This window comes from Natator depressus, chromosome 12, assembly GCF_965152275.1.
Source record: "Natator depressus isolate rNatDep1 chromosome 12, rNatDep2.hap1, whole genome shotgun sequence".
Classification (NCBI taxonomy): Eukaryota; Metazoa; Chordata; order Testudines; family Cheloniidae; genus Natator; species Natator depressus.
In genome coordinates this window covers 25989202-25995521 of record NC_134245.1, presented here as the reverse complement: position 1 = coordinate 25995521, position 6320 = coordinate 25989202, and positions in this window count along the sequence as shown.

The following is a 6320-nucleotide window of genomic DNA, read 5'->3' as shown; positions in this document are numbered from 1 at the left end:
AACTATACATACAATATGATGGGGGCTAATTTAGCTACAACTAATCAGGAGTAAGATCTTGGGAGTCATCGTGGATAGTTCTCTGGAGATGTCCACGCAGTGTGCAGCGGCAGTCGAAAAAGCAAACAGGATATTAGGAATCATTAAAAAAGGGATAGAGAATAAGACAGAGAATATCTTATTGCCCTTATATAAATCCATGGTACGCCCACATCTTGAATACTGCGTACAGATGTGGTCCCCTCATCTCAAAAAAGATATACTGGCATTAGAAAAGGTTCAGAAAAGGGCAACTAAAATGATTAGGGGTTTGGAATGGGTCTCATATGAGGAGAGATTAAAGAGACTAGAACTTTTCATCTTGGAAAGGAGGAGACTAAGGGGGGATATGACAGAGGTATATGAAATCATGAGTGGTGTGGAGAAAGTGAATAAGGAAAAGTTATTTACTTGTTCCCATAATATAAGAACTAGGGGCCATCAAATGAAATTAATGGGCAGCAGGTTTAAAACAAATAAAAGGAAGTTCTTTGTTACACAGTGCGCATTCAACCTGTGGAACTCCTTGCCTGAGGAGGTTGTAAAGGCTAGGACTATAACAGGGTTTAAAAGAGAACTGGATAAATTCATGGAGGTTAAATCCATTAATGGCTATTAGCCAGGATGGGTAAGGAATGGTGTCCCTAGCCTCTGTTTGTCAGAGGGTGGAGATGGATGGCAGGAGAGAGATCACTTGATCATTACCTGTTAGGTTCACTCCCTCTGGGGCACCTGGCATTGGCCACTGTCGGTAGACAGGATGCTGGGCTGGATGGACCTTTGGTCTGATGCAGTATGGCCATTTTTATGTTCTTATTTATCTTTTATAGATAATATTAATGGATTCAAAGGTAAAATTAATAATTGACTCTTTGACTACTAAGGAAATACATAGCAGAAGCTTCCTGAGGAATCGGGGGCAATTTATTTAATACTTATTTTTATACTTTACATGAAGTTTAGTGTGAAATTTTTCATAAATTGGATTTAACAAAACGGTAAGAGAATATGCTCCTGATGCAAAAAAACCCCCAAAATAAATAAAAACAGCACATTTGTGTACAAGCATGTTAATATTCAGTGATAGCTTCACAAGGACTATTCAATTTCTAAGAATTGACTCTGATTAAAAGCTTTGCTGAACCTAGGCCTATGACAGTAGCATGTAGTATGACTACAAACGTGTGACACTAACAATAGGATGGGCATAACTTTGGGCTCATCCTACAAGTAGTCAAACTTTGATTATTTTTAATATATAACTATGATGAATTTTCAAATAAATTACTAGTTTGCAGCAAGGTATTTGGAAGATAAAAATATGTACAAAGGGGACACCACGCAAAAGACCCTGAATTTGTATAAAAAGAAAAAGAGTAATTCACTTAATAAATCAGGTAAGAACTTTGTTAGATATTTTTAATGAAGCTAGCATAGTTGGGAAGGTAAACAGGATGACTAGATGACTACCGTAGATGGAAAGGTGACTAGATGACTAGCATAGATGGGAAGGTAAACAAGATGACTGGCAAAATGTCATGTATAGGTACAGTGGTATACATCACAGGTTTGATGTTATACACTAAATGTTTTGCTTATTGCATGAATAATAGACTTAGTTTGTATAAACTGAAAAAATGTTTCATATTGAAAGAGCATTGAAAAATAATAGGAAACAGGTATAATTACCAGCATACAAGGACCAGATTAAGACAACCAAAAATTAAAAGAATTGTTAATTTTGTTTTTGAAATAAGTGACATCCATGAATAAGTTCTGTTTTCATAGCTTTCCTCATAAAAATCATTTAATTAAATCATATTGATTTTGTATTCTGTTTGGAGAACTACTGAATATATTGCAGCTATATTGACTTCCAGAATGACAATGAAGTTGGGATGATGGTGAGAAACAAAAAAATTGGGATATGTGTATACAGACTAGGATTGCCAACTTTCTAATGGTACAAAACCGAACACCTGCCCTGCTCCTTACCCCGCCCCTTACCTGAGGCCCCGCCCCTGCCCCACCCCTTCTCTAAGGCCCCGCCCCTGCTCACTCCATCCCCCCTCCCTCCATTGTTCATTTTCCCCCACCCTTTCTCACTTTCACTGGGCTGGGGCAGGGGTTGGGGTGCGGGAGGGGGGTGAGCGATCCAATGGGAGCTGAGGGGCCGGCACTCAGGGCAGGGGCAGTGCACGGAGCCTCCCTGGCTGCCCATGCATCTAGGGGCCGCAAGGACCTGGGGGTGCAGTCTCTGGGGTGGGGCCAGAGATGGGGGGTTTGGGATGCAGGAGAAGGCTCTGGGGTAGGGCAGGGGGTTGGGGTGCGGGGGGTGGGGGTGGTGAGAGCTCCAATGGGAACTGAGGGGACGGCACTCAGGGCAGGGGCAGTGGGCGGAGCCTCCCTGGCAGCCCATGCATCTAGGGGCCACAAGGACCTGGTGGCCACTTCTGGGAGCCCCGAGGAGATAGGGCAGGCAGGGAACCTGCCTTAGCCCCAGGTCCCCGCTGCGCCATCAACTGGACTTTTAACAGCCCAGTCAGAGCCGCCAGGGTCCCTTTTCAACCAGGCATTCCGGTCAAAAACTGGACGCCTGGCAACCCTACTACAGACATAGCCACCATGGAATAACCTAGATAAGGATCAGGCTTGTGGTAATAATTTGATATTAATAAATATTTCATGCACAGCTGAGAGTAATAACTTGGTTACTGATTAGTACTGGGGGAGCTGGTAGCAATACCTTTATTTAGATTGCCTAACACTTTCCCTTTATTGTGATCTTTTCCTTAAGGAGGTCTTACACCTCCATTGTTTCCAGCAGACCTTTGATACTTGATAGGGGAAGTCCCCTCAATATAGAGAAGTGCCCTTCCTTTGTCCTGTGAAATTCCATTCAGATTTATTGGAGAGATATAGTATTAAAAATCACCATTTCCCCTCTCCCTTCCATTCCTCAGAAAGATTTTGGCAGCCTGTCAAAATCACTGAAGCTTCCAATGACAGACTCATGCTACCATCAAACAGCAGCTGATACTGCACTGAGAACACCTGTGAGCTGCCAAAGCAGCTGTAGCGGGAAGGGGGAGGAGAGAGTTGGTCTTCCCCTCTCAGCCCTTACCCTGCTCTCCCAACCTGGCATATGGGCCCCATGGGGGCCCTCATAGGGCAGTAGTTTCCTCATCTTTGGAGAGTGGAGGCGGCAGCAAAAGAGAGCCAAGCTGAGCTGCTCCTGGATGCCCCTGGACCTAGCATAAGGCACAAACTTCCCATCTTCCTCCCTGGTGACACCAGCTTACCCAGCTCCAGGAGTGGGGAAGAAGGAGCTGAGCCTGGTTCCTCTTGTAGCTCTCTCCAGTCCCAGCATATGGTACCAACAGCCCCCGTCCCCCAGGGCATTACATGAAGCACAAGCCCCCCCCACACACACACACCTGAGCTGGGCAGTATCCCCATGCCCACCCTCTGAACTCACCTACTCTGGGGTAACAGCCTTCTGCTGCTGCCACCTTATGTAGTTATTCCTGTAGCTCAAGTGAAAGCAGTCTGAGCAGCAATAGTAAAGGCTACGGGTACATACCCGGTAGGTGGTGCATAATTAGGAGTGGGCTGTTACAGACACATAATAGAATTGGTTATTACTTGTGTCCTTAAAACACCTTGGAAATTACATACAAAAACTATGTTAAAAGAACATTATTTAGGTCTGCAAAGTCAAGCACTCAAGGGTTTGGAAATGCTAGCTTTATGGTTTCCAGAGCAACCTTAATGTCTGCAGCTAGATGGGAGGAGGAGTGAGGAAGAGTCAAGAGGTAGCTGGATCTGCTGAGTTGGGAGTACTTGTTCCCTGCACACCCCACATCTCTACCAAGCTCCTCCCACTTAAGTAGATGCTTTTCAGAGAATTCCATAAGTAGGGCCCTGCGCGGATACAAAACTTATATTTGCATCCAATCTGCAAACATGGTCTGCAGATATCCACTTACGCATAAAGTGGATATTCGAAGTTTTGCAGGATCTAGATATAAAATTTGGATCCACATCCATCCACGATCTGCAAATATGGTCTGCAGATATCCATGTCCGCTGCGGATATAAAGCGGATATCCACAGATTTCCAGGGCTCTATCTGTAAGATTAACTAGTCTTGCCAAGTTGTCTGTACCTCTGCCCGTTTTTCCACAGTATTTTCCAATTCCCTATTCTTCTCTTCTACACTGAGTGAGAGACATGTACTTGATACTTGAACTGGACCCTACACCCAAATAATAATGTTAGAACTCATTTTGATTGGGACGCGGTAATACTGTGGAAAGTTTTGTCTCATGTTTCTTTCAGAACATTTTTCTATTCTTCCATTCATTCTCTTTATAAATGTCTATATATGATAAACCCCAAGTGAACCTGCTGAAATTGAACAGTGGGAATGATGGGAATGTACTGTACTGTACTTTAAGGACACTGTATTTTGGGTTTACACATGCACTGTCTTTTATGGTGTCATATTTTCCCAGATAATTACCATGAGAAAAGTGAAGTTGACTTCACTGTCTGAGTTATTTGTCATGTAATAAATTATTTGCTGACACCAGGAGCTCTTTTTGTTGAATATTATAGTCACATCCAAGTGTCTCAGTTCTGCTAGGGGCTTCATATCGGTGGACCTCAGGACCCCACAGACCTCACTGAAAGCAATTATTGGAGCAGAAGGATAATTTTATTTTTTAAATTTCCTGCTTTACAGCAGATGGGTTATATTAAATTGCACTGAACCACTTGGAGTATTTGTGTGCAGGGCCGGATTAACTTTTTGTGGGCCCGGCGCGAAACATATCTGTGGGCCCCCATTGGGGAAATAGGGCATGTGATGGAGGGTGGTCCGGTTGGGGGCAATGAGGTGCAGCAGGAGTGGCCCCACTCAGCCCAGCAGAAGGGCACTGTTTACAAACCAATAACTGCACACTGGCCCGCCCAGCCCTGCGCTGCCAGCATGCCCCTTTCACACTGCCCCCCTGCCCAGTGCCCTGCCCTTATGCCCAGTGCCCCCTCACCCAGAGACTTCCCCCACAGATCCCTATGCCCAGCACCCCTTTACCCAAAGACCTCCCCCACAGATCCCTATGCCCAGTGCCCCTGGACCCGCTATGCCCAGCACCCCCTGCCCAGAGACCTCTCCCGCTGACCTCACACTACAACTGAAGTTGATGGGAGTTCTGTGCACAGAGCCTTGTGAGACTGAGCTCTTGAAGGTTGTAATCCTAACTTTGCAAACTCATTTCTGAACTCTGACATTTATGTTATTCATGTTTCTTCACAACTCTCACTCCAGTTTTCCATATCAAATTTCTAAAACATGAAACACCAATATGAATGAGATAAAGGTCCTTTTTCTGATACCCACATTTCGGAAACTGTAGTTAGGTTATACAAGTAGAGGTATTGTACAATACATGCAGTATCAAAGGCGTCCTAAAAATGCCTTAATTATTATAACACAGAAGTTATAGAATCTAAAATCACTCATAACACCATCATTAGCCTTTAATGTAACCATGTTCTCATACCATAAAAGTCTCTCTGTGGAACCAATACAAATCGTAGTTGACAGACCAAACTATCCCATCGTACTCTGGTATGAACCATGCTTTTTGTGAAAAGTACCAAAGAAAGATGCAACATAAAACCTGCTCATTCTAGCCGATCTGTTGTCCCATAAAAGTAGATTTAGTCTAATTCAAGGATACGATGTACGAGGCAGCTGTTAAATATCCACTGAATTAAAATATACAACAGTGCAATTATGATTTAGAGTTGTATATTGGATAGATGATTTATTGCAAGAAATATAGTGCTTCCCCTTTTTTTACTTAATATCCTTTGCTAGTTTCATTTTTCTCAGGCTTTATGTTTGCCATGTCATTGTAAATTTTCCCTTCTGTTGAAACTTCAGTGTCTATTAAAATATTTGGCATGTATATGCTGTTTACAGAAATCAAATATTGACTTATTTCATTCTTGTTATCTAGTGTCTTTGTACAGTTCCCTTGTCATCCTCAGTGATCAAACTAATTACAAATTATAATCCAAAAGAGTTACTTTTTCATACATCGTTTCAACACACGCACACACAATTTAACTATAGCTCTCAGTCAGAAGAGTACTGCTATCTGAGATGTTGCTTGCTTTATGTAAACCATCCCATGAATCCAATAGAACCTTCAGATCTTGGCTTCCATTTCTTCCTATGCTACTTTTTCCTTCTTTTCTCTCCTTCACAG